This window comes from Loxodonta africana, chromosome 1, assembly GCF_030014295.1.
Source record: "Loxodonta africana isolate mLoxAfr1 chromosome 1, mLoxAfr1.hap2, whole genome shotgun sequence".
Taxonomy (NCBI): domain Eukaryota; kingdom Metazoa; phylum Chordata; class Mammalia; order Proboscidea; family Elephantidae; genus Loxodonta; species Loxodonta africana.
Genome location: NC_087342.1, coordinates 83,558,742 through 83,572,351, shown reverse-complemented (window position 1 = coordinate 83,572,351; position 13,610 = coordinate 83,558,742).

The window sequence follows — 13,610 nt, the reverse complement described above, 5'->3', positions numbered from 1 at the left end:
AAAGTACAAAAGCTGCTGTTAAAAATGCCAACCTTGGGAGCCAAGATGGCGGACTAGGCAGACGTTACCTCGGATCCCTCTTACAACAAAGACACGGAAAAACAAGTGAATCGATCACATACATAACAATCTACGAACCCTGAACAACAAACACGGATTTAGAGACGGAGAACGAACTAATACGGGGAAGCAGCGATAGTTTCCAGAGCCTGGAGCCAGCGTACCAGTCAGGTACGGCACAAGCACAGAGACCTGCTCCACCCCCCTGAACTAACCCCGGGAGGGGGACCAGCCGGTTCCACGGGCGGCGTGGGACGCAGCCGGTAGGAGAAGTCCCCGGGAGGCAGTGACTGATCTTGGAGCAGAAAGAGCAGCATCCGAGCAGGGGAACCGTCCCGCAGGGATTTGGACTCCTCGCAGGCGGCTTCATTAACATCTGAATAGCCTGAGCCAGAGGGAGAACTCTGGTAGGGATCTGACTGCAGTTTTTTTTTAGCGGATTTTCTGGAAAAACTAGTTTCCCAGTGATGGCTCGGAGACAACAATCCATATCAAACCACTTAAAGAAGCAGACCGTGACAGCTTCTCCAACCCCCCAAACAAAAGAATCAAAATCTTTCCCAAATGAAGATACAATTTTGGAATTATCAGATACAGAATATAAAAAACTAATTTACAGAATGCTTAATGATATCACAAATGAAATTAGGATATCTGCAGAAAAAGCCAAGGAACACACTGATAAAACTGTTGAAGAACTCAAAAAGATTATTCAAGAACATACTGGAAAAATTAATAAGTTGCAAGAATCCATAGAGAGACAACATGTAGAAATCCAAAAGATTAACAATAAAATAACAGAATTAGACAACACACTAGGAAGTCAGAGGAGCAGACTCGAGCAATTAGAATGCAGACTGGGACATCTGGAGGACCAGGGAATCAACACCAACATAGCTGAAAAAAAATCAGATAAAAGAATTAAAAAAAATGAAGAAACCCTAAGAATTATGTGGGACTCTATCAAGAAGGATAACCTGCGGGTGATTGGAGTCCCAGAACAGAGAGGGGGGACAGAAAACACAGAGAAAATAGTTGAAGAACTTCTGACAGAAAACTTCCCTGACATCATGAAAGACGAAAGGATATCTATCCAAGATGCTCATCGAACCCCATTTAAGATTGATCCAAAAAGAAAAACACCAAGACATATTATCATCAAACTCACCAAAACCAAAGATAAACAGAAAATTTTAAAAGCAGCCAGGGAGAAAAGAAAGGTTTCCTTCAAGGGAGAATCAATAAGAATATGTTCTGACTACTCAGCAGAAACCATGCAGGCAAGAAGGGAATGGGACGACATATACAGAACACTGAAGGAGAAAAACTGCCAACCAAGGATCATATATCCAGCAAAACTCTCTCTGAAATATGAAGGCGAAATTAAGATATTTACAGACAAACACAAGTTTAGAGAATTTGCAAAAACCAAACCAAAGCTACAAGAAATACTAAAGGATATTGTTTGGTCACAGAACCAATAATATCAGATATCAGCACAACACAAGGTCACAAAACAGAACGTCCTGATATCAACTCAAATAGGGAAATCACAAAAACAAACAAATTAAGATTAATTAAAAAAAAAAATACACATAACAGGGAATTATGGAAGTCAATAGGTAAAAGATCACAATAATCAAAAAGAGGGACTAAACACAGGAGGCATTGAACTGCCATATGGAGAGTGATACAAGGCGATATAGAACAATACAAGTTAGGTTTTTACTTAGAAAAATAGGGGTATATAATGAGGTAACCACAAAAAGGCATAACAACTCTATAACTCAAGACAAAAACCAAGAAAAACGTAACGACTCAACTAACATAAAGTCAAACACTATGAAAATGAGGATCTCACAATTTACTAAGAAAAACGCCTCAGCACAAAAAAGTGTGTGGAAAAATGAAATTGTCAACAACACACATAAAAAGGCATCAAAATGACAGCACTAAAAACTTATTTATCTATAATTACCCTGAATGTAAATGGACTAAATGCACCAATAAAGAGACAGAGAGTCTCAGACTGGATAAAGAAACACGATCCATCTATATGCTGCCTACAAGAGACACACCTTAGACTTAGAGACACAAACAAACTAAAACTCAAAGGATGGAAAAAAGTATATCAAGCAAACAATAAGCAAAAAAGAAGAGGAGTAGCAATATTAATTTCTGACAAAATAGACTTTAGACTTAAATCCACCACAAAGGATAAAGAAGGACACTATATAATGATAAAAGGGACAATTGATCAGGAAGACATAACCATATTAAATATTTACGCACCCAATGACAGGGCTGCAAGATACATAAATCAAATTTTAACAGAACTGAAAAGCGAGATAGATACCTCCACAATTATAGTAAGAGACTTCAACACACCACTTTCGGAGAAGGACAGGACATCCAGTAAGAAGCTAAACAGAGACACGGAAGATCTAATTACAACAATCAACCAACTTGACCTCATTGACTTATATAGAACTCTCCACCCAACTGCTGCAAAATATACTTTTTTTTCTAGCGCACATGGAACATTCTCTAGAATAGACCACATATTAGGTCATAAAACAAACCTTTCCAGAGTCCAAAACATCGAAATATTACAAAGCATCTTCTCAGACCACAAGGCAATAAAACTAGAGATCAATAACAGAAAAACGAGGGAAAAGAAATCAAATACTTGGAAAATGAACAATACCCTCCTGAAAAAAGACTGGGTTATAGAAGACATCAAGGAGGGAATAAGGAAATTCATAGAAAGCAACGAGAATGAAAATACTTCCTATCAAAACCTCTGGGACACAGCAAAAGCAGTGCTCAGAGGCCAATTTATATCAATAAATGCACACATACAAAAAGAAGAAAGAGCCAAAATCAGAGAACTGTCCCTACAACTTGAACAAATAGAAAGTGAGCAACAAAAGAATCCATCAGGCTCCAGAAGAAAACAAATAATAAAAATTAGAGCTGAACTAAATGAATTAGAGAACAGAAAAACAATCGAAAGAATTAACAAAGCCAAAAGCTGGTTCTTTGAAAAAATTAACAAAATTGATAAACCATTGGCTAGACTGACTAAAGAAATACAGGAAAGGACACAAATAACCCGAATAAGAAATGAGAAGGACCACATCACAACAGAACCAAATGAAATTAAAAGAATCATTTCAGATTATTATGAAAAATTGTACTCTAACAAATTTGAAAACCTAGAAGAAATGGGTGAATTCCTGGAAAAACACTACCTACCTAAACTAACACATTCAGAAGTAGAACAACTAAGTAGACCCATAACAAAAAAAGAGATTGAAACGGTAATCAAAAAACTCCCAACAAAAAAAAGTCCTGGCCCGGACGGCTTCACTGCAGAGTTCTACCAAATTTTCAGAGAAGAGTTAACACCACTACTACTAAAGGTATTCCAAAGCATAGAAAATGACGGAATACTACCCAACTCATTCTATGAAGCCACCATCTCCCTGATACCAAAACCAGGTAAAGACATTACAAAAAAAGAAAATTATAGACCTATATCCCTCATGAACATTGATGCAAAAATCCTCAACAAAATTCTAGCCAATAGAATCCAACGACACATCAAAAAAATAATTCACCCTGATCAAGTGGGATTTATACCAGGTATGCAAGGCTGGTTTAATATCAGAAAAACCATTAATGTAATCCATCACATAAATAAAACAAAAGACAAAAACCACATGATCTTATCAATTGATGCAGAAAAGGCATTTGACAAAGTCCAACACCCATTCATGATAAAAACTCTCACCAAAATAGGAATTGAAGGAAAATTCCTCAACATAATAAAGGGCATCTATGCAAAGCCAACAGCCAATATCACTCTAAATGGAGAGAACCTGAAAGCATTTCCCTTGAGAACGGGAACCAGACAAGGATGCCCTTTATCACCACTCTTATTCAACATCGTGTTGGAAGTCTTAGCCAGGGCAATTAGGCTAGACAAAGAAATAAAAGGTATCCGGATTGGCAAGGAAGAAGTAAAGTTATCACTATTTGCAGATGACATGATTATATACACAGAAAACCCTAAGGAATCCTCCAGAAAACTACTGAAACTAATAGAAGAGTTTGGCAGAGTCTCAGGTTATAAAATAAACATACAAAAATCACTTGGATTCCTCTACATCAACAAAAAGAACACCAAAGAGGAAATAACCAAATCAATACCATTCACAGTAGCCCCCAAGAAGATAAGATACTTAGGAATAAATCTTACCAAGGATGTAAAAGACCTATACGAAGAAAACTACAAAGCTCTACTACAAGAAATTCAAAAGGACATACTTAAGTGGAAAAACATACCTTGCTCATGGATAGGAAGACTTAACATAGTAAAAATGTCTATTCTACCAAAAGCCATCTATACATTTAACGCACTTCCGATCCAAATTCCAATGTCATATTTTAAGGGGATAGAGAAACAAATCACCAATTTCATATGGAAGGGAAAGAAGCCCCGGATAAGCAAAGCACTACTGAAAAAGAAGAAGAAAGTGGGAGGCCTCACCTTACCTGACTTCAGAACCTATTATACAGCCACAGTAGTCAAAACAGCCTGGTATTGGTACAACAACAGACACATAGACCAATGGAACAGAATTGAGAACCCAGACATAGATCCATCCACGTATGAGCAGCTGATATTTGACAAAGGACCAGTGTCAATTAACTGGGGAAAAGACAGCCTTTTTAACAAATGGTGCTGGCATAACTGGATATCCATTTGCAAAAAAATGAAACAGGACCCATACCTCACACCATGCACAAAAACTAACTCCAAGTGGATCAAAGACCTAAACATAAAGACTAAAACGATAAAGATCATGGAAGAAAAAATTGGGACAACCCTAGGAGCCCTAATACAAGGTATAAACAGAATACAAAACATTACCAAAAATGATGAAGAGAAACCCGATAACTGGGAGCTCCTAAAAATCAAACACCTATGCTCATCTAAAGACTTCACCAAAAGAGTAAAAAGACCACCTACAGATTGGGAAAGAATTTTCAGCTATGACATCTCCGACCAGCGCCTGATCTCTAAAATCTACATGATTCTGTCAAAACTCAACCACAAAAAGACAAACAACCCAATCAAGAAGTGGGCAAAGGATATGAACACACATTTCTCTAAAGAAGATATTCAGGCAGCCAACAGATACATGAGAAAATGCTCTCGATCATTAGCCATTAGAGAAATGCAAATTAAAACTACGATGAGATTCCATCTCACACCAGCAAGGCTGGCATTAATCCAAAAAACACAAAATAATAAATGTTGGAGAGGCTGCGGAGAGATTGGAACTCTCATACACTGCTGGTGGAAATGTAAAATGGTACAACCACTTTGGAAATCTATCTGGCGTTATCTTAAACAGTTAGAAATAGAACTACCATACAACCCAGAAATCCCACTCCTAGGAATATACCCTAGAGATACAAGAGCCTTCATACAAACAGATATATGCACACCCATGTTTATTGCAGCTCTGTTTACAATAGCAAAAAGTTGGAAGCAACCAAGGTGTCCATCAACGGATGAATGGTTAAATAAATTGTGGTATATTCACACAATGGAATACTACGCATCGATAAAGAACAGTGACGAATCTCTGAAACATTTCATAACATGGAGGAACCTGGAAGGCATTATGCTGAGCGAAATTAGTCAGAGGCAAAAGGACAAATATTGTATAAGACCACTATTATAAGATCTTGAGAAACAGTAAACCTGAGAAGAACACATACTTTTGTGGTTACGAGGGGGGGAGGGAGGGAGGGTGGGAGAGGGTTTTTTTATTGATTAATCAGTAGATAAGAACTGCTTTAGGTGAAGGGAAAGACAACACTCAATACATGGAAGGTCAGCTCAATTGGACTGGACCAAAAGCAAAGAAGTTTCCGGGATAAAATGAATGCTTCAAAGGTCAGCGGAGCAAGCGCGGGGGTCTGGGGAGCATGGTTTGCGGGGACTTCTAAGTCAATTGGCAAAATAATTCTATTATGAAATCATTCTGCATCCCACTTTGAAATGTGGCGTCTGGGGTCTTAAATGCTAACAAGCAGCCATCTAAGATGCAGCAATTGGTCTCAACCCACCTGGAGCAAAGAAAAATGAAGAACACCAAGCCCACATGACAACTAAGAGCCCAAGAGACAGAAAGGGCCGCATGAACCAGAGACCTACATCATCCTGAGACCAGAAGAACTAGTTGGTGCCCGGCCACAATTGATGACTGCCCTGACAGGGAGCTCAGCAGAGGACCCCTGAGGGAGCAGGAGATCAGTGGGATGCAGACCCCAAATTCTCATAAGAAGACCAAACTTAATGGTCTGACTGAGACTGGAGGAATCCCGGCGGCCATGCTCCCCAGACCTTCAGTTGACACAGGACAGGAACCATCCCCGAAGACAACTCATCAGAAATGAAAGGGACTGGTCAGCGGGTGGGAGAGAGATGCTGATGAAGAGTGAGCTAATTATATCAGGTGGACACTTGAGATTGTGTTGGCAACTCTTGTCTGGAGGGGGGATGGGAGGATAGAGAGAGAGGGAAGCCGGCAAAATTGTCAAGAAAGGAGAGACTGAAAGGGCTGACTCAAGACGGGGAGAGTAAGTGGGAGTAGGGAGTGAGATGTATGTAAACTTATATGTGACAGACTGATTGGATTTGTAAATGTTCACTTGAAGCTTAATAAAAGTTATTATAAAAAAAAAAAAAAAATGCCAACCTTTCCCCTTCTTTGCTGCGTAACTTATACTCATTCTGTAGGCTACTACTTGAATATTTCTTGGAAGTCCTAGCTAGAGCAATATGACAAGACAGAGAAATAAATGGCATCAGAATTGGTAAGGAAGCAGTAAAACTATACCTATTCAAAAGTGATATGATCCTATTAATAGAAAATCCCTGAGAATCCACAAGAAAGTGACTGGAATTAATAGAAGGATTCAGCAAAGTGGCAGAGTTTAAGGCCAACATACAAAAATCAGTTCTATTCTTCCACACTAATGAAGAAAACTCTGAAAAGGGAATCAGAAAAACAATACCATTTACAATAGCCCACCAAAAGATAAAATACTTATGCAAAGAAAACTACAAAATGCTACTGTAAAAAAACAAAAGAGATCTTCCTAAATGGAAAAATATCCCATGCTTATGAATAGGAAGACTTAACATTGTGAAAATGTCAATACTAACCAAACCAATCTATACACACAATACAACCCTGATCCAAATTCCAACAACATTTTTTAGCTAGATGGAAAAGCTAATAACCAAATTTATCTGGAAAGGAGAGAACCCTTGGATACACAAAACATTACTGAAAAAGAAGAACAAAGCATGAGGCCTCACACAAGCCAATCTCAGAACCTATACAGCTATGGTAGTTAATAACAACCTGGTACTGGTACAATGATGGACATATAGACCAAATGAACAGAACTGAGAACACAGAAATAAATCCATCCACCTATGCGTGCCTGATCTTCAAAAAAATTTGAAAGCCCAGTAAAAGGAGAAATGATAATATCTTCAATAAATGGTGCTGTCAAAACTGCATATCCATTTGCAGAAAAATGAAACAGGATTCATACCTCACCCCAATGCACAAAAACTAAGTCAAAATGGAAACTATAAAGTTCATGGAAGAAAACATAGAGGCAACACTAGGAGCCCTAATTTATGGCATAATAGAATAGCAAGCATAATTAAAAATGCACAGACCCCAGAAGATAAACTAGATAACTAGGATCTCCAAAAATGTAAATACTTATGCTCATCAAAAGACTTTTCCAAGAGAGTAAAAAGAGAACCTAATATCTGGGAAAAAATCTCTGTTGATGACATATCTGAGAAATGTTTAATCTCTAAAATATACAGAAAATGTCAACAACTCAACAATGAAAAGACAAGCAACCCAATCAAAAAATGGGCAAATGACATGAACAGACACTTTACCAAATAGGCATTCAGGCACCTAACAAATACATGAAAAGATGCTTGTGATCATCAGCCATTAGAGAAATGCAAATTAAAACCACATGAGATACCATCTTACCTCAACAAGAATGAAACTGATCGAAAATTCAGAAAACAACAAATGCTGGTGAGGTTGTGGGGAGATTAGAAGTCTCATACACTGCTGGTGTGAATGTAAAATAGAACAACCACTAGAGAAAATAATATGGTGCTTCTTTAAAAAGGTAGAAATAGAAATACCATATGATCCAGCAATCCCACTCCTAGGAATATATCCTAGAGAAATAAGAGCTGTCACACAAATAGACATATGAACACCCATGTTCATTGCAGCATTATTCACAATAACAAAAAAATGAAAACAACCTAAGTGCCCATCAACAGACGAATGGATAAAAAGTTATGGTACATACACTCAATGGAATACTACATAATGATCAAGAACAATGATGAATCCACCAAACATCTTACAGCATGGGTGAATCTGGAGGGCATTATGCTCTGTGAAGTCAATCACAAAAAGACAAATATTGTATGAGATCACTATTATAAAAACTCAGGAAATGGTTTACACACAGAAAGAAACAGTCTTTGACAGTCACGAAGGAGTGGAGGGGCGGGGAGGAGAAATCACTAACTAAGTAGTAGACAAGCGTTAACTTTGGTGAAGGGGAAGGCAATATACAATAAGGGGAAATCAGTAGAACTTGACCAAGGGAAAGGAAGAGACTTAGTGAAACACAAGGGAAAAAAAAAAAAAAGGCAATCACAGTAAATACTATACTATAGAGTATAAAACTATATAAGAACAGTAAAAACAAATAATAACTCATAAGCAGATACATAGATATGTATGCTGTATAGGAGAAGGAGGCCATATAGGAGTGCACTCATGAACATATATATGTCAGGCTTTGGATATTTTTACATACATATTTGCATGTACAGAGTGTATATTCATATATATAAAATAGGGCACAAAGGGGGCACAGTCCTAGAAGCTTCCATAACATACAAAAACACCTTGAGGGATGGAGTTACTGGAGCTGAGGGCTAGGAACTAAGTCCAGGGAATATCTAGGTCAATTAGCCTAGCATAGTTCATAAGGAAAATGTTCTACATCCTACTTTGATGAGTAGTGTCTAAGATGTATCCATTGGTCCCATCCCATCTGGAATAAGGAGAAGGAAGAAAACCAAATACACGAGGAAAATATTAGTCTCATGGACTAATGGACCATACAAACCACAGCCTCAACAAGCCTGAGCCCATAAGAACTAGATGGTGCCTGGCTACCACCAGCGACCGTTTTGACAGGGATCACAATAGAGAATCCTCAACAGAGTAGGAGAAAAATGTAGAAAAAATTTCAAATTTACAAAAAAGACCAGGCTCAGTGGTGTGACAGCAACTGGAGGAACCCCGGAGACTATGGCCCCTAGTTACCCTTCTAAATCAGAACTGCAGCCACTCCCAAAGTTCACCTTTCAGCCAAAGATTAGACAGGACTATAAAAAAAGCAATAACACACATGGAGACCATGATCAATCAAGTGTACAAGAACAAATGGGAAACACCTGCCCAAAAGCAAAGATGAGAAGGCAGGAAGGAACAGGAAAACTGGACAAATGAAAACAGGGAACCTGGGGTGCAAAGAAGGAAAGTGCTCACGCATTGCAGGGATTGCAACCAATGTTACAAAACAATTTGTGTATAAATTTTTGAATGAGAAACTAATTTGCTCTGTAAACTTTCACCTAGGGCACAATAAAATAAAAAGGAATATGTAGGGTTGGGGTGAAGAATAATTGAGTAATATATATAAAGTGCTTAGAACAGTGCTTGTAACATAATGCACCCCAAAAACATTACTTATCACAATTATTATAAGAAGAAATTATAATCATGCACCATGTAGGTCCATGTTGTTTTAACCTTCCCCCTGTGTCACTTCCCCCTGTGTTACTCTAGGAGCTTCAAGAGCAGACATGATGGGTAGTGCTCCTCACTGTATCCCTAAACCTAAAGCAGCCCCCCTTCAAATAGATATAATTTTTGACTAAAGGAAAAGTTAAGTCACACTGTGAATAACAATGAAAAATCACATAACATTATTAGTTAGCGTTTTCCTTACATTAAAAATTTAGGTTGTCTGCTTGTGAAGTTACCTGAATGGGACACTAGAAGGTGAGGGATTAATGGAAAAGACTTTGGTTTTATCTATGTAGTAAAAAGTCAATTTATTCTGCTTGATGAAAACATAATTTAAAATGTTTGTCTCTGTTTGAATGACTAATAAACTCAGCATTCTTTAGTAATGTGATACAGATACAGCTCCTCAAGATATGCAGGGACAGATGAGAACTGCCACACTTTTAACAATTCCACAGATTATCAATCCCCCACCTCAGTTTCCTGTAATTGAGTATAGAGAGATAACTTCCTACCACCTGAGGTGAAAATAAAGTCCAGAAAGTTTCTGTTAAAAAATAACTAAGAGAAAATAGTTTGTTGAAAAATTATAGTTAAATATCAAACTAGTGTATGGGTCAGATAAAATGCAAAAAGTGGTTTTTGTTTGTTACGCCATTTCAAGTATATTTCCTCAATACTATAAAGAATTTACTTCAAACTGGGGCCATAATCCAATAGCACACACATTCACCAGACTAACTGAATATATTGGTCGATACAGTCATTTCAATGTAGACATTTGTTGATTTCCTCAGAATTTGTTTTTCAAGGATAATGATTTCAGCCTGGTTTCTACCGTTGACCCAAGTGGACCGAGAGGAAAAAATATGTCTTTGAAATGCATCAGAACCGGTCACACACCGTTAGAGGTCTATAATATCTGAGCAGGGGGCTGAATAAATAGTATTTATTTTGATACACATGTTGGTGTGTGTAATTGTGCCTAGCTCCTGAATAAACATGAAAATTATATTAAATTTAATAAATTTTATTAAAATTTAAATTAAAACTTTGTTTAAAATACATAAAATATAAATTCAGTTCCAATTATATGAATGCAAAAATAAAAATTATTGTAAAATTAAAGTCCACCCCATGCTGTCTAACATTTTCATAGTTGATTATTTTCATTATCCCTACAGCCCCCAAAGATTAAGTCAGAGGGGCTGCAAATCCTCCTACTGACATTCGGAGCCTGCAAATAATTTCCCATGCACATGTGGTTTGGAAACAGATCCAAAATACCTGGGTCTTTCCAGCTTCACAGTCTTCATAAATATGTTTCAATTCTTCTTTTCAATTTAATCTACAGTTTTCCTCTTTTATTTCTGCTGAATCAAAATGTTTCAAATCATAAATACGGACATAGCTTTATGTCCTCGTTTAATAATTAAGAATAACTTTCATCTTTCCTTCAGAATATAGATAGAACAATTTTTCTGCAGAGATTTACAACATATATCTAATCTTAGATTTCTGAGAGAGAATCAGAAGAATCAGCCCATACAGGTCTAAGTTGTCTTTCTTCTGCTCCGACCAATTGTTCTGCCAACTCAGCCACACTATTTTCTAAGAAATACTAAAGATCTACATTACCATGCTCCAGAACAAGTCACCCTGAGGTTCCACTTCTGATGTGTGTTGAGCTCATTGTGAAGAAAAAGGATCCTGGTTCAGCATTTGCTCCCCCGGCTGCAGCTCTCTCATTGTTCCCTGCAGTTCCACAGGGAATTCTGCTGTTTACCTAACCTGTGTTAATGTACAGATTCTTGACAGGACTTCTTCTCCTTGAACATGTGACTTCAGATAAGGGGGTGAAACCTTCCACAAAGCCTCACTATTTTAAACGAACTTGCAAATACTAGTTCTTAGCACTGGAGAAACATTACACAAAGTAATCAGATGATTCCAAGCCCCTTCTGGGTGGACTACAACCACCAACAGTTGTGTTATCCAATTAGTTAAACGTTTGTACCACCCAGGAACGCCAACTCAGAATAAAAACTGAAAGAAAATTCCCAAAATAGCCTGAAAATTCAGATCATCAAGATAAATTATCTAAACCACCCAGGACTGCATCCAATTGACTTCATTAAAGTGCTCTTGAAAACCCAGTTGATGAAGAAGCTGGGGAGTAGTCTATATCCCAATATTTTTCACAAGGACAAATTTAGTAAATGCAAAACTTATTTAATATAAAGGAAAACTATAGGGCAGGGAAATGAGAAAATATATTTTTAAAAAATTTATCTAGTTGGTGAATTGTATTGCAAATGGCAAAATTTGCTCTAAAATAATGTGCAATTGCAACACTTGAATTTTAACATATACTGACTATATGTTATGTGTACTATATGTGTACTATTAATAGCACACACATTGATTTTGGAAATATATGTGTTCTGAGCAGATATGTAAACAAGGTACCTCTAATATTTGTCTCTGACCTCCAAGCTATGACACTCAAGGTCTTTCTTGTTTGTGGAAGAGAGGATATTCAACCTCCAAAGCTCTAAACAGTAAGGTGAAGATCACAAGAAATTTATATTTTTATTCAGTGCTAACATGCCTTTGTCTTGATGACCACCGTTGGTGATTCAAAGACTTCAGTGCCTCTGACAATTAGTTTGCTGGTGACTGAGAGGTCACTATTTAAACCCTAGAGCTTGGACCAGGTATATGCTCTGAAGATTTTTATGAGTTAGTTTATAATCATTAAGTTATAAGAGGTTCCCTGAGTTAAAATTATATTCCACCAATAATTACTCTAATACATAAGCACAAATTGACTGCCTCATGATACATGTTTAAATGTGGATGATTTCTCATCACCAAACAATGAAATCATTTTAATTATTTTCTTTACGACAGTAATCTTTGTATTCTATATTTGAGACAGTATGGTGTGATGATCAGATGGATAGATATAGAGTCAGAGTTCCTGGGCTCAAATCCTGGTGGTTCCACTTACCAGCTATGTAAATTGAACAAGTTACTTAGACTAATACCTACAGAATTAGCCCATACAGGTCTGAGTTTTTGTTCTTCTTCAGACAAGGTGCCTTGGATTCTCATACATAACAGGAGAATTGTGATGGTGACTACTGTAGGATTAGGATGAGGATTAAATGAGTTTTACTTCTGTGAGATATTACAACACTGGCCATCACACAGTAGTCATCCAAATTGGCATTAGCTATCACAGTTTGATCAATTCAGGGGTCTGTATGCTGCAAAATTATTCATTTTTATCAATTTGAGGAGAGTTCACACCGGTACTTGATGAAACATATGGGAAGCATTTTCCTCCTTTCAAACATTTCTGTTATGAATATATATGTATATACGTGTGTGAGTGTGTACTTGTGTGTATATACTCTGTATACCTATATACGTATAAGGAGCCCTGGTGGAGTAGTAGTCAAGCACTTGGCTGCTAATCAAAAGATCAGTGGTTGGAACCCACTAGCTCCTCTGGCAGGAGAAAGGTGACAGCCTGCTTCCGTAAATATTACAGCCTAGGAAACAGTGTGGGGAAATTCT